The sequence below is a fragment of the Micropterus salmoides genome, unplaced genomic scaffold, assembly GCF_014851395.1.
Source record: "Micropterus salmoides isolate LMB-PRFRI ecotype aquatic unplaced genomic scaffold, ASM1485139v1 Ms_hic_scaffold_2969, whole genome shotgun sequence".
Classification (NCBI taxonomy): domain Eukaryota; kingdom Metazoa; phylum Chordata; class Actinopteri; order Centrarchiformes; family Centrarchidae; genus Micropterus; species Micropterus salmoides.
In genome coordinates, this window is record NW_024042227.1 from 1 (window position 1) to 21,356 (window position 21,356).

The 21,356-nt window shown below is 48.2% G+C and overlaps 12 non-coding genes across 12 annotated transcripts; 11 read left to right on the forward strand and 1 right to left on the reverse strand.

The window, feature by feature from the left end:
- The first annotated feature begins 3,039 nt into the window (after window positions 1–3,039).
- trnae-cuc lies at window positions 3,040–3,111 on the forward strand. Its single transcript has one exon. It is a non-coding gene; the product is annotated as a tRNA-Glu (tRNA).
- A 1,657-nt stretch (window positions 3,112–4,768) lies between these two features.
- trnae-cuc lies at window positions 4,769–4,840 on the forward strand. The gene has a single exon. It is a non-coding gene; the product is annotated as a tRNA-Glu (tRNA).
- A 1,663-nt stretch (window positions 4,841–6,503) lies between these two features.
- trnae-cuc lies at window positions 6,504–6,575 on the forward strand. The gene has a single exon. It is a non-coding gene; the product is annotated as a tRNA-Glu (tRNA).
- A 1,656-nt stretch (window positions 6,576–8,231) lies between these two features.
- Window positions 8,232–8,303, forward strand: trnae-cuc. Its single transcript has one exon. It is a non-coding gene; the product is annotated as a tRNA-Glu (tRNA).
- Window positions 8,304–9,960: 1,657 nt separating this feature from the next.
- On the forward strand, window positions 9,961–10,032 carry trnae-cuc. The gene has a single exon. It is a non-coding gene; the product is annotated as a tRNA-Glu (tRNA).
- Window positions 10,033–11,715: 1,683 nt separating this feature from the next.
- Window positions 11,716–11,787, forward strand: trnae-cuc. The gene has a single exon. It is a non-coding gene; the product is annotated as a tRNA-Glu (tRNA).
- A 1,658-nt stretch (window positions 11,788–13,445) lies between these two features.
- Window positions 13,446–13,517, forward strand: trnae-cuc. Its single transcript has one exon. It is a non-coding gene; the product is annotated as a tRNA-Glu (tRNA).
- A 1,670-nt stretch (window positions 13,518–15,187) lies between these two features.
- trnae-cuc lies at window positions 15,188–15,259 on the forward strand. Its single transcript has one exon. It is a non-coding gene; the product is annotated as a tRNA-Glu (tRNA).
- Window positions 15,260–16,475: 1,216 nt separating this feature from the next.
- Window positions 16,476–16,547, reverse strand: trnag-ccc. The gene has a single exon. It is a non-coding gene; the product is annotated as a tRNA-Gly (tRNA).
- Window positions 16,548–17,667: 1,120 nt separating this feature from the next.
- trnae-cuc lies at window positions 17,668–17,739 on the forward strand. The gene has a single exon. It is a non-coding gene; the product is annotated as a tRNA-Glu (tRNA).
- Window positions 17,740–19,413: 1,674 nt separating this feature from the next.
- Window positions 19,414–19,485, forward strand: trnae-cuc. Its single transcript has one exon. It is a non-coding gene; the product is annotated as a tRNA-Glu (tRNA).
- A 1,678-nt stretch (window positions 19,486–21,163) lies between these two features.
- trnae-cuc lies at window positions 21,164–21,235 on the forward strand. The gene has a single exon. It is a non-coding gene; the product is annotated as a tRNA-Glu (tRNA).
- Window positions 21,236–21,356: the final 121 nt, after the last annotated feature.

The window sequence follows — 21,356 nt, forward strand, 5'->3', positions numbered from 1 at the left end:
GGCCCGAGTTTGACCGCGATGAGCTTCTCGGCAAGCAGCCACTGTTCACAACTGAAGGAGGGACAAAGCGAAAGAAATGCATTCAAGTCTTGCAGCAGTTTTTACGAGTTTGAAATACGTTGCTGGAAAAGCCCGCGGAGCTGACAGAACGGTCCGAGAAGGCAGAGGACCCCTTAGAGAGAATGCATTGCTCGCCACTATACCACCAATGCCTTGAGGGAACGGGCGGCATTGTCAGCACAGGTGATGGCCAATTCACAGAACTTGCCATAAAGTTCACATATTAGGCTTGATGAATCGGAATCCAACTATCCCGATTGTTTGTTGCCATCACTGCGTTTGTTTTCTAGTCCATCGCCTTCACCACTCGGGGCCACAACTAACCCCCGCACGACACCGCCTGCTTTTCCAGGAGAAATGGACCTTTGCTGATAAGGCATATGATCGCGAATCAAGTCAAAAAAAAGAATGTCGACATCACTAACCTTCCTTTAGCACCAAACAATATAGAGTCTTTGCACCTTGTCATTTGAAAGTATTTTTGCCGTGTATCCAAGTGCCGAGGGCTTTGCTTTAGAGCGGACGTCTTTTAAAAATGGTCACATTCCGTGTGCATTACTGAATGTGTTTCAAAGACAATTTCATTAGCTATGGTGAACGGCATCTATCTGCCTTTTCACCATTTTAGACCGCTTTGATCTCCTGCTGCACTGTTCAAAGGTTCACTATTTTAGGACTTTAACAAACTCAGCAGTTCCCACCCTCTGGAAACGATCCCCTATCATACCAGCCCAAAGAAATCCCGCTCCTGAGAACTCAATCCCTATCGGCCAATTGTATTGACCTCAATAATCATGAAGTGCCTGGAAAAGCTGCTGCTGAACAGCAGTATGTCAGCTGTCAGTCCACAGCTTGATCACTAGCACTTCGCCTACAAGGTCAAGAGGGACCTGAGGATGTAGTGGCCTGTCTCCTTCATCCCCTGCAACAACACCTGGAATCACCATGCACTTTGTTTGAATCCTCTTCATCGACCTCAGGTCCCATTCAACAACCCTCCACGTAATCACTTTTCATGCACTGGATATACAACTTCCTCGCTGACAGACCGCAGACTGTAAGAGTTGGCGCAGCAACATTTCCAACCATCACCCCAACACTGGGCCCGAGTGGCTGTTACACAGAAGAGCTAACAGAAATAAGCGGAATTGCGTGTTTATTAGAGAAGTCAGTTACTGAGACAAAAAAGGTAAACGTTAGAGAAGGTGACGATTTTTGATTCACTTGTGTGTCCTCCAGCTCCACCCCAAGGGCTCCCTGATGGTCTAGTGGCTAGGATTCGGCGCTCTCACCGCCGCGGCCCGGGTTCGATTCCCGTCAGGGAATCACGAGGTGTCATGATACGACTTGGCTCTCTCCGTACAGCTTTTGGGACACGGTAAGTATCATTGGATTTACGACTGTGCAGTTCTTCTACATATGGCGCCTTGATGGACAAAGTGCCTGGGGTTCCAATCACAGTGAGGCAATGTGGTTTTAGCGCTGTGATGCGCTTGTGACCTCCCAAGATTTTTTCTCTGCCTGCCTTTCTCCCACGGTACGATTCAGCACCTGACTAAAATCGCCCCCTGCAGTCAACATGGAGAGGAGTAATACAGGCAAGAAGAAGATGGACGAATAAAGAGCGAAAGCCGTTTAACAAGGGACCTCCGTGAAACCCAAGCTTCTGCGGTTTGGCCCGAGTTTGACCGCGATGAGCTTCTCGGCAAGCAGCCACGTTCACAACTGAAGGAGGGACAAAGCGAAAGAAATTGCATTCAAGTCTTGCAGCAGTTTTTACGAGTTTGAAATACGTTGCTGGAAAAGCCCGCGGAGCTGACAGAACGGTCCGAGAAGGCAGAGGACCCCTTAGAGAGAATGCATTGCTCGCCACTATACCACCAATGCCTTGAGGGAACGGGCGGCATTGTCAGCACAGGTGATGGCCAATTCACAGAACTTGCCATAAGTTCACATATTAGGCTTGATGAAATCGGAATCCAACTATCCCGATTGTTTGTTGCCATCACTGCGTTTGTTTTCTAGTCCATCGCCTTCACCACTCGGGGCCACAACTAACCCCCGCACGACACCGCCTGCTTTTCCAGGAGAAATGGACCTTTGCTGATAAGGCAGATGATCGCGAATCAAGTCAAGAAAGAACAAAGAATGTCGACATCACTAACCTTCCTTTAGCACCAAACAATATAGAGTCTTTGCACCTTGTCATTTGAAAGTATTTTTGCCGTGTATCCAAGTGCCGAGGGCTTTGCTGTTTAGAGCGGACGTCTTTTAAAAATGGTCACATTCCGTGTGCATTACTGAAATGTGTTTCAAAGACAATTTCATTAGCTATGGTGAACGGCATCTATCTGCCTTTTCACCATTTCCCAATTTTTCAAGTCCCAATTTTAGGACTTTAACAAACTCAGCAGTTCCCACCCTCTGGAAACGATCCCCTATCATACCAGAGCCAAAGAAATCCCGCTCCTGAGAACTCAATCCCTATCGGCCAATTGTATTGACCTCAATAATCATGAAGTGCCTGGAAAAGCTGCTGCTGAACAGCAGTATGTCAGCTGTCAGTCCACAGCTTGATCACTAGCACTTCGCCTACAAGGTCAAGAGGGGACCTGAGGATGTAGTGGCCTGTCTCCTTCATCCCCTGCAACAACACCTGGAATCACCATGCAACTTTGTTTGAATCCTCTTCATCGACCTCAGGTCCGCATTCAACACCCTCCAGCGTAATCACTTTTCATGCACTGGATATACAACTTCCTCGCTGACAGACCGCAGACTGTAAGAGTTGGCGCAGCAACATTTCCAACCATCAACCCCAACACTGGGCCCGAGTGGCTGTTACACAGAAGAGCTAACAGAAATAAGCGGAATTGCGTGTTTATTAGAGAAGTCAGTTACTGAGACAAAAAAGGTAAACGTTAGAGAAGGTGACGATTTTTGATTCACTTGTGTGTCCTCCAGCTCCACCCCAAGGGCTCCCTGATGGTCTAGTGGCTAGGATTCGGCGCTCTCACCGCCGCGGCCCGGGTTCGATTCCCGGTCAGGGAATCACGAGGTGTCATGATACGACTTGGCTCTCTCCGTACAGCTTTTGGGACACGGTAAGTATCATTGGATTTACGACTGTGCAGTTCTTCTACATATGGCGCCTTGATGGACAAAGTGCCTGGGGTTCCAATCACAGTGAGGCAATGTGGTTTTAGCGCTGTGATGCGCTTGTGACCTCCCAAGATTTTTTCTCTGCCTGCCTTTCTCCCACGGTACGATTCAGCACCTGACTAAAATCGCCCCCTGCAGTCAACATGGAGAGGAGTAAATACAGGCAAGAAGAAGATGGACGAATAAAGAGCGAAAGCCGTTTAACAAGGGACCTCCGTGAAACCCAAGCTTCTGCGGTTTGGCCCGAGTTTGACCGCGATGAGCTTCTCGGCAAGCAGCCACGTTCACAACTGAAGGAGGGACAAAGCGAAAGAAATTGCATTCAAGTCTTGCAGCAGTTTTTACGAGTTTGAAATACGTTGCTGGAAAAGCCCGCGGAGCTGACAGAACGGTCCGAGAAGGCAGAGGACCCCTTAGAGAGAATGCATTGCTCGCCACTATACCACCAATGCCTTGAGGGAACGGGCGGCATTGTCAGCACAGGTGATGGCCAATTCACAGAACTTGCCATAAAGTTCACATATTAGGCTTGATGAAATCGGAATCCAACTATCCCGATTGTTTGTTGCCATCACTGCGTTTGTTTTCTAGTCCATCGCCTTCACCACTCGGGGCCACAACTAACCCCCGCACGACACCGCCTGCTTTTCCAGGAGAAATGGACCTTTGCTGATAAGGCAGATGATCGCGAATCAAGTCAAGAAAGAACAAAGAATGTCGACATCACTAACCTTCCTTTAGCACCAAACAATATAGAGTCTTTGCACCTTGTCATTTGAAAGTATTTTTGCCGTGTATCCAAGTGCCGAGGGCTTTGCTGTTTAGAGCGGACGTCTTTTAAAAATGGTCACATTCCGTGTGCATTACTGAAATGTGTTTCAAAGACAATTTCATTAGCTATGGTGAACGGCATCTATCTGCCTTTTCACCATTTCCCTTTTTTTTGCAGTTCCAATTTTAGGACTTTAACAAACTCAGCAGTTCCCACCCTCTGGAAACGATCCCCTATCATACCAGAGCCAAAGAAATCCCGCTCCTGAGAACTCAATCCCTATCGGCCAATTGTATTGACCTCAATAATCATGAAGTGCCTGGAAAAGCTGCTGCTGAACAGCAGTATGTCAGCTGTCAGTCCACAGCTTGATCACTAGCACTTCGCCTACAAGGTCAAGAGGGGACCTGAGGATGTAGTGGCCTGTCTCCTTCATCCCCTGCAACAACACCTGGAATCACCATGCAACTTTGTTTGAATCCTCTTCATCGACCTCAGGTCCGCATTCAACACCCTCCAGCGTAATCACTTTTCATGCACTGGATATACAACTTCCTCGCTGACAGACCGCAGACTGTAAGAGTTGGCGCAGCAACATTTCCAACCATCAACCCCAACACTGGGCCCGAGTGGCTGTTACACAGAAGAGCTAACAGAAATAAGCGGAATTGCGTGTTTATTAGAGAAGTCAGTTACTGAGACAAAAAAGGTAAACGTTAGAGAAGGTGACGATTTTTGATTCACTTGTGTGTCCTCCAGCTCCACCCCAAGGGCTCCCTGATGGTCTAGTGGCTAGGATTCGGCGCTCTCACCGCCGCGGCCCGGGTTCGATTCCCGGTCAGGGAATCACGAGGTGTCATGATACGACTTGGCTCTCTCCGTACAGCTTTTGGGACACGGTAAGTATCATTGGATTTACGACTGTGCAGTTCTTCTACATATGGCGCCTTGATGGACAAAGTGCCTGGGGTTCCAATCACAGTGAGGCAATGTGGTTTTAGCGCTGTGATGCGCTTGTGACCTCCCAAGATTTTTTCTCTGCCTGCCTTTCTCCCACGGTACGATTCAGCACCTGACTAAAATCGCCCCCTGCAGTCAACATGGAGAGGAGTAAATACAGGCAAGAAGAAGATGGACGAATAAAGAGCGAAAGCCGTTTAACAAGGGACCTCCGTGAAACCCAAGCTTCTGCGGTTTGGCCCGAGTTTGACCGCGATGAGCTTCTCGGCAAGCAGCCACGTTCACAACTGAAGGAGGGACAAAGCGAAAGAAATTGCATTCAAGTCTTGCAGCAGTTTTTACGAGTTTGAAATACGTTGCTGGAAAAGCCCGCGGAGCTGACAGAACGGTCCGAGAAGGCAGAGGACCCCTTAGAGAGAATGCATTGCTCGCCACTATACCACCAATGCCTTGAGGGAACGGGCGGCATTGTCAGCACAGGTGATGGCCAATTCACAGAACTTGCCATAAAGTTCACATATTAGGCTTGATGAAATCGGAATCCAACTATCCCGATTGTTTGTTGCCATCACTGCGTTTGTTTTCTAGTCCATCGCCTTCACCACTCGGGGCCACAACTAACCCCCGCACGACACCGCCTGCTTTTCCAGGAGAAATGGACCTTTGCTGATAAGGCAGATGATCGCGAATCAAGTCAAGAAAGAACAAAGAATGTCGACATCACTAACCTTCCTTTAGCACCAAACAATATAGAGTCTTTGCACCTTGTCATTTGAAAGTATTTTTGCCGTGTATCCAAGTGCCGAGGGCTTTGCTGTTTAGAGCGGACGTCTTTTAAAAATGGTCACATTCCGTGTGCATTACTGAAATGTGTTTCAAAGACAATTTCATTAGCTATGGTGAACGGCATCTATCTGCCTTTTCACCATTTCCGCTTTGAGATTTTTCAAGTCCCTAATTTTAGGACTTTAACAAACTCAGCAGTTCCCACCCTCTGGAAACGATCCCCTATCATACCAGAGCCAAAGAAATCCCGCTCCTGAGAACTCAATCCCTATCGGCCAATTGTATTGACCTCAATAATCATGAAGTGCCTGGAAAAGCTGCTGCTGAACAGCAGTATGTCAGCTGTCAGTCCACAGCTTGATCACTAGCACTTCGCCTACAAGGTCAAGAGGGGACCTGAGGATGTAGTGGCCTGTCTCCTTCATCCCCTGCAACAACACCTGGAATCACCATGCAACTTTGTTTGAATCCTCTTCATCGACCTCAGGTCCGCATTCAACACCCTCCAGCGTAATCACTTTTCATGCACTGGATATACAACTTCCTCGCTGACAGACCGCAGACTGTAAGAGTTGGCGCAGCAACATTTCCAACCATCAACCCCAACACTGGGCCCGAGTGGCTGTTACACAGAAGAGCTAACAGAAATAAGCGGAATTGCGTGTTTATTAGAGAAGTCAGTTACTGAGACAAAAAAGGTAAACGTTAGAGAAGGTGACGATTTTTGATTCACTTGTGTGTCCTCCAGCTCCACCCCAAGGGCTCCCTGATGGTCTAGTGGCTAGGATTCGGCGCTCTCACCGCCGCGGCCCGGGTTCGATTCCCGGTCAGGGAATCACGAGGTGTCATGATACGACTTGGCTCTCTCCGTACAGCTTTTGGGACACGGTAAGTATCATTGGATTTACGACTGTGCAGTTCTTCTACATATGGCGCCTTGATGGACAAAGTGCCTGGGGTTCCAATCACAGTGAGGCAATGTGGTTTTAGCGCTGTGATGCGCTTGTGACCTCCCAAGATTTTTTCTCTGCCTGCCTTTCTCCCACGGTACGATTCAGCACCTGACTAAAATCGCCCCCTGCAGTCAACATGGAGAGGAGTAAATACAGGCAAGAAGAAGATGGACGAATAAAGAGCGAAAGCCGTTTAACAAGGGACCTCCGTGAAACCCAAGCTTCTGCGGTTTGGCCCGAGTTTGACCGCGATGAGCTTCTCGGCAAGCAGCCACGTTCACAACTGAAGGAGGGACAAAGCGAAAGAAATTGCATTCAAGTCTTGCAGCAGTTTTTACGAGTTTGAAATACGTTGCTGGAAAAGCCCGCGGAGCTGACAGAACGGTCCGAGAAGGCAGAGGACCCCTTAGAGAGAATGCATTGCTCGCCACTATACCACCAATGCCTTGAGGGAACGGGCGGCATTGTCAGCACAGGTGATGGCCAATTCACAGAACTTGCCATAAAGTTCACATATTAGGCTTGATGAAATCGGAATCCAACTATCCCGATTGTTTGTTGCCATCACTGCGTTTGTTTTCTAGTCCATCGCCTTCACCACTCGGGGCCACAACTAACCCCCGCACGACACCGCCTGCTTTTCCAGGAGAAATGGACCTTTGCTGATAAGGCAGATGATCGCGAATCAAGTCAAGAAAGAACAAAGAATGTCGACATCACTAACCTTCCTTTAGCACCAAACAATATAGAGTCTTTGCACCTTGTCATTTGAAAGTATTTTTGCCGTGTATCCAAGTGCCGAGGGCTTTGCTGTTTAGAGCGGACGTCTTTTAAAAATGGTCACATTCCGTGTGCATTACTGAAATGTGTTTCAAAGACAATTTCATTAGCTATGGTGAACGGCATCTATCTGCCTTTTCACCATTTCCCAATTTTTCAAGTCCCAATTTTAGGACTTTAACAAACTCAGCAGTTCCCACCCTCTGGAAACGATCCCCTATCATACCAGAGCCAAAGAAATCCCGCTCCTGAGAACTCAATCCCTATCGGCCAATTGTATTGACCTCAATAATCATGAAGTGCCTGGAAAAGCTGCTGCTGAACAGCAGTATGTCAGCTGTCAGTCCACAGCTTGATCACTAGCACTTCGCCTACAAGGTCAAGAGGGGACCTGAGGATGTAGTGGCCTGTCTCCTTCATCCCCTGCAACAACACCTGGAATCACCATGCAACTTTGTTTGAATCCTCTTCATCGACCTCAGGTCCGCATTCAACACCCTCCAGCGTAATCACTTTTCATGCACTGGATATACAACTTCCTCGCTGACAGACCGCAGACTGTAAGAGTTGGCGCAGCAACATTTCCAACCATCAACCCCAACACTGGGCCCGAGTGGCTGTTACACAGAAGAGCTAACAGAAATAAGCGGAATTGCGTGTTTATTAGAGAAGTCAGTTACTGAGACAAAAAAGGTAAACGTTAGAGAAGGTGACGATTTTTGATTCACTTGTGTGTCCTCCAGCTCCACCCCAAGGGCTCCCTGATGGTCTAGTGGCTAGGATTCGGCGCTCTCACCGCCGCGGCCCGGGTTCGATTCCCGGTCAGGGAATCACGAGGTGTCATGATACGACTTGGCTCTCTCCGTACAGCTTTTGGGACACGGTAAGTATCATTGGATTTACGACTGTGCAGTTCTTCTACATATGGCGCCTTGATGGACAAAGTGCCTGGGGTTCCAATCACAGTGAGGCAATGTGGTTTTAGCGCTGTGATGCGCTTGTGACCTCCCAAGATTTTTTCTCTGCCTGCCTTTCTCCCACGGTACGATTCAGCACCTGACTAAAATCGCCCCCTGCAGTCAACATGGAGAGGAGTAAATACAGGCAAGAAGAAGATGGACGAATAAAGAGCGAAAGCCGTTTAACAAGGGACCTCCGTGAAACCCAAGCTTCTGCGGTTTGGCCCGAGTTTGACCGCGATGAGCTTCTCGGCAAGCAGCCACGTTCACAACTGAAGGAGGGACAAAGCGAAAGAAATTGCATTCAAGTCTTGCAGCAGTTTTTACGAGTTTGAAATACGTTGCTGGAAAAGCCCGCGGAGCTGACAGAACGGTCCGAGAAGGCAGAGGACCCCTTAGAGAGAATGCATTGCTCGCCACTATACCACCAATGCCTTGAGGGAACGGGCGGCATTGTCAGCACAGGTGATGGCCAATTCACAGAACTTGCCATAAAGTTCACATATTAGGCTTGATGAAATCGGAATCCAACTATCCCGATTGTTTGTTGCCATCACTGCGTTTGTTTTCTAGTCCATCGCCTTCACCACTCGGGGCCACAACTAACCCCCGCACGACACCGCCTGCTTTTCCAGGAGAAATGGACCTTTGCTGATAAGGCAGATGATCGCGAATCAAGTCAAGAAAGAACAAAGAATGTCGACATCACTAACCTTCCTTTAGCACCAAACAATATAGAGTCTTTGCACCTTGTCATTTGAAAGTATTTTTGCCGTGTATCCAAGTGCCGAGGGCTTTGCTGTTTAGAGCGGACGTCTTTTAAAAATGGTCACATTCCGTGTGCATTACTGAAATGTGTTTCAAAGACAATTTCATTAGCTATGGTGAACGGCATCTATCTGCCTTTTCACCATTTCCCAATTTTTCAAGTCAACAATTTTAGGACTTTAACAAACTCAGCAGTTCCCACCCTCTGGAAACGATCCCCTATCATACCAGAGCCAAAGAAATCCCGCTCCTGAGAACTCAATCCCTATCGGCCAATTGTATTGACCTCAATAATCATGAAGTGCCTGGAAAAGCTGCTGCTGAACAGCAGTATGTCAGCTGTCAGTCCACAGCTTGATCACTAGCACTTCGCCTACAAGGTCAAGAGGGGACCTGAGGATGTAGTGGCCTGTCTCCTTCATCCCCTGCAACAACACCTGGAATCACCATGCAACTTTGTTTGAATCCTCTTCATCGACCTCAGGTCCGCATTCAACACCCTCCAGCGTAATCACTTTTCATGCACTGGATATACAACTTCCTCGCTGACAGACCGCAGACTGTAAGAGTTGGCGCAGCAACATTTCCAACCATCAACCCCAACACTGGGCCCGAGTGGCTGTTACACAGAAGAGCTAACAGAAATAAGCGGAATTGCGTGTTTATTAGAGAAGTCAGTTACTGAGACAAAAAAGGTAAACGTTAGAGAAGGTGACGATTTTTGATTCACTTGTGTGTCCTCCAGCTCCACCCCAAGGGCTCCCTGATGGTCTAGTGGCTAGGATTCGGCGCTCTCACCGCCGCGGCCCGGGTTCGATTCCCGGTCAGGGAATCACGAGGTGTCATGATACGACTTGGCTCTCTCCGTACAGCTTTTGGGACACGGTAAGTATCATTGGATTTACGACTGTGCAGTTCTTCTACATATGGCGCCTTGATGGACAAAGTGCCTGGGGTTCCAATCACAGTGAGGCAATGTGGTTTTAGCGCTGTGATGCGCTTGTGACCTCCCAAGATTTTTTCTCTGCCTGCCTTTCTCCCACGGTACGATTCAGCACCTGACTAAAATCGCCCCCTGCAGTCAACATGGAGAGGAGTAAATACAGGCAAGAAGAAGATGGACGAATAAAGAGCGAAAGCCGTTTAACAAGGGACCTCCGTGAAACCCAAGCTTCTGCGGTTTGGCCCGAGTTTGACCGCGATGAGCTTCTCGGCAAGCAGCCACGTTCACAACTGAAGGAGGGACAAAGCGAAAGAAATTGCATTCAAGTCTTGCAGCAGTTTTTACGAGTTTGAAATACGTTGCTGGAAAAGCCCGCGGAGCTGACAGAACGGTCCGAGAAGGCAGAGGACCCCTTAGAGAGAATGCATTGCTCGCCACTATACCACCAATGCCTTGAGGGAACGGGCGGCATTGTCAGCACAGGTGATGGCCAATTCACAGAACTTGCCATAAAGTTCACATATTAGGCTTGATGAAATCGGAATCCAACTATCCCGATTGTTTGTTGCCATCACTGCGTTTGTTTTCTAGTCCATCGCCTTCACCACTCGGGGCCACAACTAACCCCCGCACGACACCGCCTGCTTTTCCAGGAGAAATGGACCTTTGCTGATAAGGCAGATGATCGCGAATCAAGTCAAGAAAGAACAAAGAATGTCGACATCACTAACCTTCCTTTAGCACCAAACAATATAGAGTCTTTGCACCTTGTCATTTGAAAGTATTTTTGCCGTGTATCCAAGTGCCGAGGGCTTTGCTGTTTAGAGCGGACGTCTTTTAAAAATGGTCACATTCCGTGTGCATTACTGAAATGTGTTTCAAAGACAATTTCATTAGCTATGGTGAACGGCATCTATCTGCCTTTTCACCATTTTAGACCGCTTTGAGATCTCCTGCTGCACTGTTCAAGGGTTCAACTAATTTTAGGACTTTAACAAACTCAGCAGTTCCCACCCTCTGGAAACGATCCCCTATCATACCAGAGCCAAAGAAATCCCGCTCCTGAGAACTCAATCCCTATCGGCCAATTGTATTGACCTCAATAATCATGAAGTGCCTGGAAAAGCTGCTGCTGAACAGCAGTATGTCAGCTGTCAGTCCACAGCTTGATCACTAGCACTTCGCCTACAAGGTCAAGAGGGGACCTGAGGATGTAGTGGCCTGTCTCCTTCATCCCCTGCAACAACACCTGGAATCACCATGCAACTTTGTTTGAATCCTCTTCATCGACCTCAGGTCCGCATTCAACACCCTCCAGCGTAATCACTTTTCATGCACTGGATATACAACTTCCTCGCTGACAGACCGCAGACTGTAAGAGTTGGCGCAGCAACATTTCCAACCATCAACCCCAACACTGGGCCCGAGTGGCTGTTACACAGAAGAGCTAACAGAAATAAGCGGAATTGCGTGTTTATTAGAGAAGTCAGTTACTGAGACAAAAAAGGTAAACGTTAGAGAAGGTGACGATTTTTGATTCACTTGTGTGTCCTCCAGCTCCACCCCAAGGGCTCCCTGATGGTCTAGTGGCTAGGATTCGGCGCTCTCACCGCCGCGGCCCGGGTTCGATTCCCGGTCAGGGAATCACGAGGTGTCATGATACGACTTGGCTCTCTCCGTACAGCTTTTGGGACACGGTAAGTATCATTGGATTTACGACTGTGCAGTTCTTCTACATATGGCGCCTTGATGGACAAAGTGCCTGGGGTTCCAATCACAGTGAGGCAATGTGGTTTTAGCGCTGTGATGCGCTTGTGACCTCCCAAGATTTTTTCTCTGCCTGCCTTTCTCCCACGGTACGATTCAGCACCTGACTAAAATCGCCCCCTGCAGTCAACATGGAGAGGAGTAAATACAGGCAAGAAGAAGATGGACGAATAAAGAGCGAAAGCCGTTTAACAAGGGACCTCCGTGAAACCCAAGCTTCTGCGGTTTGGCCCGAGTTTGACCGCGATGAGCTTCTCGGCAAGCAGCCACGTTCACAACTGAAGGAGGGACAAAGCGAAAGAAATTGCATTCAAGTCTTGCAGCAGTTTTTACGAGTTTGAAATACGTTGCTGGAAAAGCCCGCGGAGCTGACAGAACGGTCCGAGAAGGCAGAGGACCCCTTAGAGAGAATGCATTGCTCGCCACTATACCACCAATGCCTTGAGGGAACGGGCGGCATTGTCAGCACAGGTGATGGCCAATTCACAGAACTTGCCATAAAGTTCACATATTAGGCTTGATGAAATCGGAATCCAACTATCCCGATTGTTTGTTGCCATCACTGCGTTTGTTTTCTAGTCCATCGCCTTCACCACTCGGGGCCACAACTAACCCCCGCACGACACCGCCTGCTTTTCCAGGAGAAATGGACCTTTGCTGATAAGGCAGATGATCGCGAATCAAGTCAAGAAAGAACAAAGAATGTCGACATCACTAACCTTCCTTTAGCACCAAACAATATAGAGTCTTTGCACCTTGTCATTTGAAAGTATTTTTGCCGTGTATCCAAGTGCCGAGGGCTTTGCTGTTTAGAGCGGACGTCTTTTAAAAATGGTCACATTCCGTGTGCATTACTGAAATGTGTTTCAAAGACAATTTCATTAGCTATGGTGAACGGCATCTATCTGCCTTTTCACCATTTCCCAATTTTTGTTCAAGTTCCTAATTTTAGGACTTTAACAAACTCAGCAGTTCCCACCCTCTGGAAACGATCCCCTATCATACCAGAGCCAAAGAAATCCCGCTCCTGAGAACTCAATCCCTATCGGCCAATTGTATTGACCTCAATAATCATGAAGTGCCTGGAAAAGCTGCTGCTGAACAGCAGTATGTCAGCTGTCAGTCCACAGCTTGATCACTAGCACTTCGCCTACAAGGTCAAGAGGGGACCTGAGGATGTAGTGGCCTGTCTCCTTCATCCCCTGCAACAACACCTGGAATCACCATGCAACTTTGTTTGAATCCTCTTCATCGACCTCAGGTCCGCATTCAACACCCTCCAGCGTAATCACTTTTCATGCACTGGATATACAACTTCCTCGCTGACAGACCGCAGACTGTAAGAGTTGGCGCAGCAACATTTCCAACCATCAACCCAACACTGGGCCCGAGTGGCTGTTACACAGAAGAGCTAACAGAAATAAGCGGAATTGCGTGTTTATTAGAGAAGTCAGTTACTGAGACAAAAAGGTAAACGTTAGAGAAGGTGACGATTTTTGATTCACTTGTGTGTCCTCCAGCTCCACCCCAAGGGCTCCCTGATGGTCTAGTGGCTAGGATTCGGCGCTCTCACCGCCGCGGCCCGGGTTCGATTCCCGGTCAGGGAATCACGAGGTGTCATGATACGACTTGGCTCTCTCCGTACAGCTTTTGGGACACGGTAAGTATCATTGGATTTACGACTGTGCAGTTCTTCTACATATGGCGCCTTGATGGACAAAGTGCCTGGGGTTCCAATCACAGTGAGGCAATGTGGTTTTAGCGCTGTGATGCGCTTGTGACCTCCCAAGATTTTTTCTCTGCCTGCCTTTCTCCCACGGTACGATTCAGCACCTGACTAAAATCGCCCCCTGCAGTCAACATGGAGAGGAGTAAATACAGGCAAGAAGAAGATGGACGAATAAAGAGCGAAAGCCGTTTAACAAGGGACCTCCGTGAAACCCAAGCTTCTGCGGTTTGGCCCGAGTTTGACCGCGATGAGCTTCTCGGCAAGCAGCCACGTTCACAACTGAAGGAGGGACAAAGCGAAAGAAATTGCATTCAAGTCTTGCAGCAGTTTTTACGAGTTTGAAATACGTTGCTGGAAAAGCCCGCGGAGCTGACAGAACGGTCCGAGAAGGCAGAGGACCCCTTAGAGAGAATGCATTGCTCGCCACTATACCACCAATGCCTTGAGGGAACGGGCGGCATTGTCAGCACAGGTGATGGCCAATTCACAGAACTTGCCATAAAGTTCACATATTAGGCTTGATGAAATCGGAATCCAACTATCCCGATTGTTTGTTGCCATCACTGCGTTTGTTTTCTAGTCCATCGCCTTCACCACTCGGGGCCACAACTAACCCCCGCACGACACCGCCTGCTTTTCCAGGAGAAATGGACCTTTGCTGATAAGGCAGATGATCGCGAATCAAGTCAAGAAAGAACAAAGAATGTCGACATCACTAACCTTCCTTTAGCACCAAACAATATAGAGTCTTTGCACCTTGTCATTTGAAAGTATTTTTGCCGTGTATCCAAGTGCCGAGGGCTTTGCTGTTTAGAGCGGACGTCTTTTAAAAATGGTCACATTCCGTGTGCATTACTGAAATGTGTTTCAAAGACAATTTCATTAGCTATGGTGAACGGCATCTATCTGCCTTTTCACCATTTCCGCTTTGAGATCTCCTGCTTGTTCAAGTCCCTAATTTTAGGACTTTAACAAACTCAGCAGTTCCCACCCTCTGGAAACGATCCCCTATCATACCAGAGCCAAAGAAATCCCGCTCCTGAGAACTCAATCCCTATCGGCCAATTGTATTGACCTCAATAATCATGAAGTGCCTGGAAAAGCTGCTGCTGAACAGCAGTATGTCAGCTGTCAGTCCACAGCTTGATCACTAGCACTTCGCCTACAAGGTCAAGAGGGGACCTGAGGATGTAGTGGCCTGTCTCCTTCATCCCCTGCAACAACACCTGGAATCACCATGCAACTTTGTTTGAATCCTCTTCATCGACCTCAGGTCCGCATTCAACACCCTCCAGCGTAATCACTTTTCATGCACTGGATATACAACTTCCTCGCTGACAGACCGCAGACTGTAAGAGTTGGCGCAGCAACATTTCCAACCATCAACCCAACACTGGGCCCGAGTGGCTGTTACACAGAAGAGCTAACAGAAATAAGCGGAATTGCGTGTTTATTAGAGAAGTCAGTTACTGAGACAAAAAAGGTAAACGTTAGAGAAGGTGACGATTTTTGATTCACTTGTGTGTCCTCCAGCTCCACCCCAAGGGCTCCCTGATGGTCTAGTGGCTAGGATTCGGCGCTCTCACCGCCGCGGCCCGGGTTCGATTCCCGGTCAGGGAATCACGAGGTGTCATGATACGACTTGGCTCTCTCCGTACAGCTTTTGGGACACGGTAAGTATCATTGGATTTACGACTGTGCAGTTCTTCTACATATGGCGCCTTGATGGACAAAGTGCCTGGGGTTCCAATCACAGTGAGGCAATGTGGTTTTAGCGCTGTGATGCGCTTGTGACCTCCCAAGATTTTTTCTCTGCCTGCCTTTCTCCCACGGTACGATTCAGCACCTGACTAAAATCGCCCCCTGCAGTCAACATGGAGAGGAGTAAATACAGGCAAGAAGAAGATGGACGAATAAAGAGCGAAAGCCGTTTAACAAGGGACCTCCGTGAAACCCAAGCTTCTGCGGTTTGGCCCGAGTTTGACCGCGATGAGCTTCTCGGCAAGCAGCCACGTTCACAACTGAAGGAGGGACAAAGCGAAAGAAATTGCATTCAAGTCTTGCAGCAGTTTTTACGAGTTTGAAATACGTTGCTGGAAAAGCCCGCGGAGCTGACAGAACGGTCCGAGAAGGCAGAGGACCCCTTAGAGAGAATGCATTGCTCGCCACTATACCACCAATGCCTTGAGGGAACGGGCGGCATTGTCAGCACAGGTGATGGCCAATTCACAGAACTTGCCATAAAGTTCACATATTAGGCTTGATGAAATCGGAATCCAACTATCCCGATTGTTTGTTGCCATCACTGCGTTTGTTTTCTAGTCCATCGCCTTCACCACTCGGGGCCACAACTAACCCCCGCACGACACCGCCTGCTTTTCCAGGAGAAATGGACCTTTGCTGATAGGCAGATGATCGCGAATCAAGTCAAGAAAGAACAAAGAATGTCGACATCACTAACCTTCCTTTAGCACCAAACAATATAGAGTCTTTGCACCTTGTCATTTGAAAGTATTTTTGCCGTGTATCCAAGTGCCGAGGGCTTTGCTGTTTAGAGCGGACGTCTTTTAAAAATGGTCACATTCCGTGTGCATTACTGAAATGTGTTTCAAAGACAATTTCATTAGCTATGGTGAACGGCATCTATCTGCCTTTTCACCATTTTAGACCGCTTTGAGATCTCCTGCTGCACTGTTCAAAGGGTTCAACTAATTTTAGGACTTTAACAAACTCAGCAGTTCCCACCCTCTGGAAACGATCCCCTATCATACCAGAGCCAAAGAAATCCCACTCCTGAGAACTCAATCCGAGAAGGTGGAGAACCCTTTAGAGAGAATGCATTGGCCGGGAATCGAACCCGGGTCAACTGCTTGGGAAGCAGCTATGCTCGCCACTATACCACCAATGCCTTGAGGGAACGGGCGGCATTGTCAGCACAGGTGATGGCCAATTCACAGAACTTGCCATAAAGTTCACATATTAGGCTTGATGAAATCGGAATCCAACTATCCCGATTGTTTGTTGCCATCACTGCGTTTGTTTTCTAGTCCATCGCCTTCACCACTCGGGGCCACAACTAACCCCCGCACGACACCGCCTGCTTTTCCAGGAGAAATGGACCTTTGCTGATAAGGCAGATGATCGCGAATCAAGTCAAGAAAGAACAAAGAATGTCGACATCACTAACCTTCCTTTAGCACCAAACAATATAGAGTCTTTGCACCTTGTCATTTGAAAGTATTTTTGCCGTGTATCCAAGTGCCGAGGGCTTTGCTGTTTAGAGCGGACGTCTTTTAAAAATGGTCACATTCCGTGTGCATTACTGAAATGTGTTTCAAAGACAATTTCATTAGCTATGGTGAACGGCATCTATCTGCCTTTTCACCATTTTAGACCGCTTTGAGATCTCCTGCTGCACTGTTCAAAGGGTTCAACTAATTTTAGGACTTTAACAAACTCAGCAGTTCCACCCTCTGGAAACGATCCCCTATCATACCAGAGCCAAAGAAATCCCGCTCCTGAGAACTCAATCCCTATCGGCCAATTGTATTGACCTCAATAATCATGAAGTGCCTGGAAAAGCTGCTGCTGAACAGCAGTATGTCAGCTGTCAGTCCACAGCTTGATCACTAGCACTTCGCCTACAAGGTCAAGAGGGGACCTGAGGATGTAGTGGCCTGTCTCCTTCATCCCCTGCAACAACACCTGGAATCACCATGCAACTTTGTTTGAATCCTCTTCATCGACCTCAGGTCCGCATTCAACACCCTCCAGCGTAATCACTTTTCATGCACTGGATATACAACTTCCTCGCTGACAGACCGCAGACTGTAAGAGTTGGCGCAGCAACATTTCCAACCATCAACACCAACACTGGGCCCGAGTGGCTGTTACACAGAAGAGCTAACAGAAATAAGCGGAATTGCGTGTTTATTAGAGAAGTCAGTTACTGAGACAAAAAAGGTAAACGTTAGAGAAGGTGACGATTTTTGATTCACTTGTGTGTCCTCCAGCTCCACCCCAAGGGCTCCCTGATGGTCTAGTGGCTAGGATTCGGCGCTCTCACCGCCGCGGCCCGGGTTCGATTCCCGGTCAGGGAATCACGAGGTGTCATGATACGACTTGGCTCTCTCCGTACAGCTTTTGGGACACGGTAAGTATCATTGGATTTACGACTGTGCAGTTCTTCTACATATGGCGCCTTGATGGACAAAGTGCCTGGGGTTCCAATCACAGTGAGGCAATGTGGTTTTAGCGCTGTGATGCGCTTGTGACCTCCCAAGATTTTTTCTCTGCCTGCCTTTCTCCCACGGTACGATTCAGCACCTGACTAAAATCGCCCCCTGCAGTCAACATGGAGAGGAGTAAATACAGGCAAGAAGAAGATGGACGAATAAAGAGCGAAAGCCGTTTAACAAGGGACCTCCGTGAAACCCAAGCTTCTGCGGTTTGGCCCGAGTTTGACCGCGATGAGCTTCTCGGCAAGCAGCCACGTTCACAACTGAAGGAGGGACAAAGCGAAAGAAATTGCATTCAAGTCTTGCAGCAGTTTTTACGAGTTTGAAATACGTTGCTGGAAAAGCCCGCGGAGCTGACAGAACGGTCCGAGAAGGCAGAGGACCCCTTAGAGAGAATGCATTGCTCGCCACTATACCACCAATGCCTTGAGGGAACGGGCGGCATTGTCAGCACAGGTGATGGCCAATTCACAGAACTTGCCATAAAGTTCACATATTAGGCTTGATGAAATCGGAATCCAACTATCCCGATTGTTTGTTGCCATCACTGCGTTTGTTTTCTAGTCCATCGCCTTCACCACTCGGGGCCACAACTAACCCCCGCACGACACCGCCTGCTTTTCCAGGAGAAATGGACCTTTGCTGATAGGCAGATGATCGCGAATCAAGTCAAGAAAGAACAAAGAATGTCGACATCACTAACCTTCCTTTAGCACCAAACAATATAGAGTCTTTGCACCTTGTCATTTGAAAGTATTTTTGCCGTGTATCCAAGTGCCGAGGGCTTTGCTGTTTAGAGCGGACGTCTTTTAAAAATGGTCACATTCCGTGTGCATTACTGAAATGTGTTTCAAAGACAATTTCATTAGCTATGGTGAACGGCATCTATCTGCCTTTTCACCATTTCCGCTTTGAGATCTCCTGCTGCACTGTTCAAGTCAACTAATTTTAGGACTTTAACAAACTCAGCAGTTCCCACCCTCTGGAAACGATCCCCTATCATACCAGAGCCAAAGAAATCCCGCTCCTGAGAACTCAATCCCTATCGGCCAATTGTATTGACCTCAATAATCATGAAGTGCCTGGAAAAGCTGCTGCTGAACAGCAGTATGTCAGCTGTCAGTCCACAGCTTGATCACTAGCACTTCGCCTACAAGGTCAAGAGGGGACCTGAGGATGTAGTGGCCTGTCTCCTTCATCCCCTGCAACAACACCTGGAATCACCATGCAACTTTGTTTGAATCCTCTTCATCGACCTCAGGTCCGCATTCAACACCCTCCAGCGTAATCACTTTTCATGCACTGGATATACAACTTCCTCGCTGACAGACCGCAGACTGTAAGAGTTGGCGCAGCAACATTTCCAACCATCAACCCCAACACTGGGCCCGAGTGGCTGTTACACAGAAGAGCTAACAGAAATAAGCGGAATTGCGTGTTTATTAGAGAAGTCAGTTACTGAGACAAAAAGGTAAACGTTAGAGAAGGTGACGATTTTTGATTCACTTGTGTGTCCTCCAGCTCCACCCCAAGGGCTCCCTGATGGTCTAGTGGCTAGGATTCGGCGCTCTCACCGCCGCGGCCCGGGTTCGATTCCCGGTCAGGGAATCACGAGGTGTCATGATACGACTTGGCTCTCTCCGTACAGCTTTTGGGACACGGTAAGTATCATTGGATTTACGACTGTGCAGTTCTTCTACATATGGCGCCTTGATGGACAAAGTGCCTGGGGTTCCAATCACAGTGAGGCAATGTGGTTTTAGCGCTGTGATGCGCTTGTGACCTCCCAAGATTTTTTCTCTGCCTGCCTTTCTCCCACGGTACGATTCAGCACCTGACTAAAATCGCCCCCTGCAGTCAACATGGAGAGGAGTAAATACAGGCAAGAAGAAGATGGACGAATAAAGAGCGAAAGCCGTTTAACAAGGGACCTCCGTGAAACCCAAGCTTCTGCGGTTTGGCCCGAGTTTGACCGCGATGAGCTTCTCGGCAAGCAGCCACGTTCACAACTGAAGGAGGGACAAAGCGAAAGAAATTGCATTCAAGTCTTGCAGCAGTTTTTACGAGTTTGAAATACGTTGCTGGAAAAGCCCGCGGAGCTGACAGAACGGTCCGAGAAGGCAGAGGACCCCTTAGAGAGAATGCATTGCTCGCCACTATACCACCAATGCCTTGAGGGAACGGGCATTGTCAGCACAGGTGATGGCCAATTCACAGAACTTGCCATAAAGTTCACATATTAGGCTTGATGAAATCGGAATCCAACTATCCCGATTGTTTGTTGCCATCACTGCGTTTGTTTTCTAGTCCATCGCCTTCACCACTCGGGGCCACAACTAACCCCCGCACGACACCGCCTGCTTTTCCAGGAGAAATGGACCTTTGCTGATAGGCAGATGATCGCGAATCAAGTCAAGAAAGAACAAAGAATGTCGACATCACTAACCTTCCTTTAGCACCAAACAATATAGAGTCTTTGCACCTTGTCATTTGAAAGTATTTTTGCCGTGTATCCAAGTGCCGAGGGCTTTGCTGTTTAGAGCGGACGTCTTTTAAAAATGGTCACATTCCGTGTGCATTACTGAAATGTGTTTCAAAGACAATTTCATTAGCTATGGTGAACGGCATCTATCTGCCTTTTCACCATTTTAGACCGCTTTGAGATCTCCTGCTGCACTGTTCAAAGGGTTCAACTAATTTTAGGACTTTAACAAACTCAGCAGTTCCCACCCTCTGGAAACGATCCCCTATCATACCAGAGCCAAAGAAATCCCGCTCCTGAGAACTCAATCCCTATCGGCCAATTGTATTGACCTCAATAATCATGAAGTGCCTGGAAAAGCTGCTGCTGAACAGCAGTATGTCAGCTGTCAGTCCACAGCTTGATCACTAGCACTTCGCCTACAAGGTCAAGAGGGACCTGAGGATGTAGTGGCCTGTCTCCTTCATCCCCTGCAACAACACCTGGAATCACCATGCAACTTTGTTTGAATCCTCTTCATCGACCTCAGGTCCGCATTCAACACCCTCCAGCGTAATCACTTTTCATGCACTGGATATACAACTTCCTCGCTGACAGACCGCAGACTGTAAGAGTTGGCGCAGCAACATTTCCAACCATCAACCCAACACTGGGCCCGAGTGGCTGTTACACAGAAGAGCTAACAGAAATAAGCGGAATTGCGTGTTTATTAGAGAAGTCAGTTACTGAGACAAAAAAGGTAAACGTTAGAGAAGGTGACGATTTTTGATTCACTTGTGTGTCCTCCAGCTCCACCCCAAGGGCTCCCTGATGGTCTAGTGGCTAGGATTCGGCGCTCTCACCGCCGCGGCCCGGGTTCGATTCCCGGTCAGGGAATCACGAGGTGTCATGATACGACTTGGCTCTCTCCGTACAGCTTTTGGGACACGTAAGTATCATTGGATTTACGACTGTGCAGTTCTTCTACATATGGCGCCTTGATGGACAAGTGCCTGGG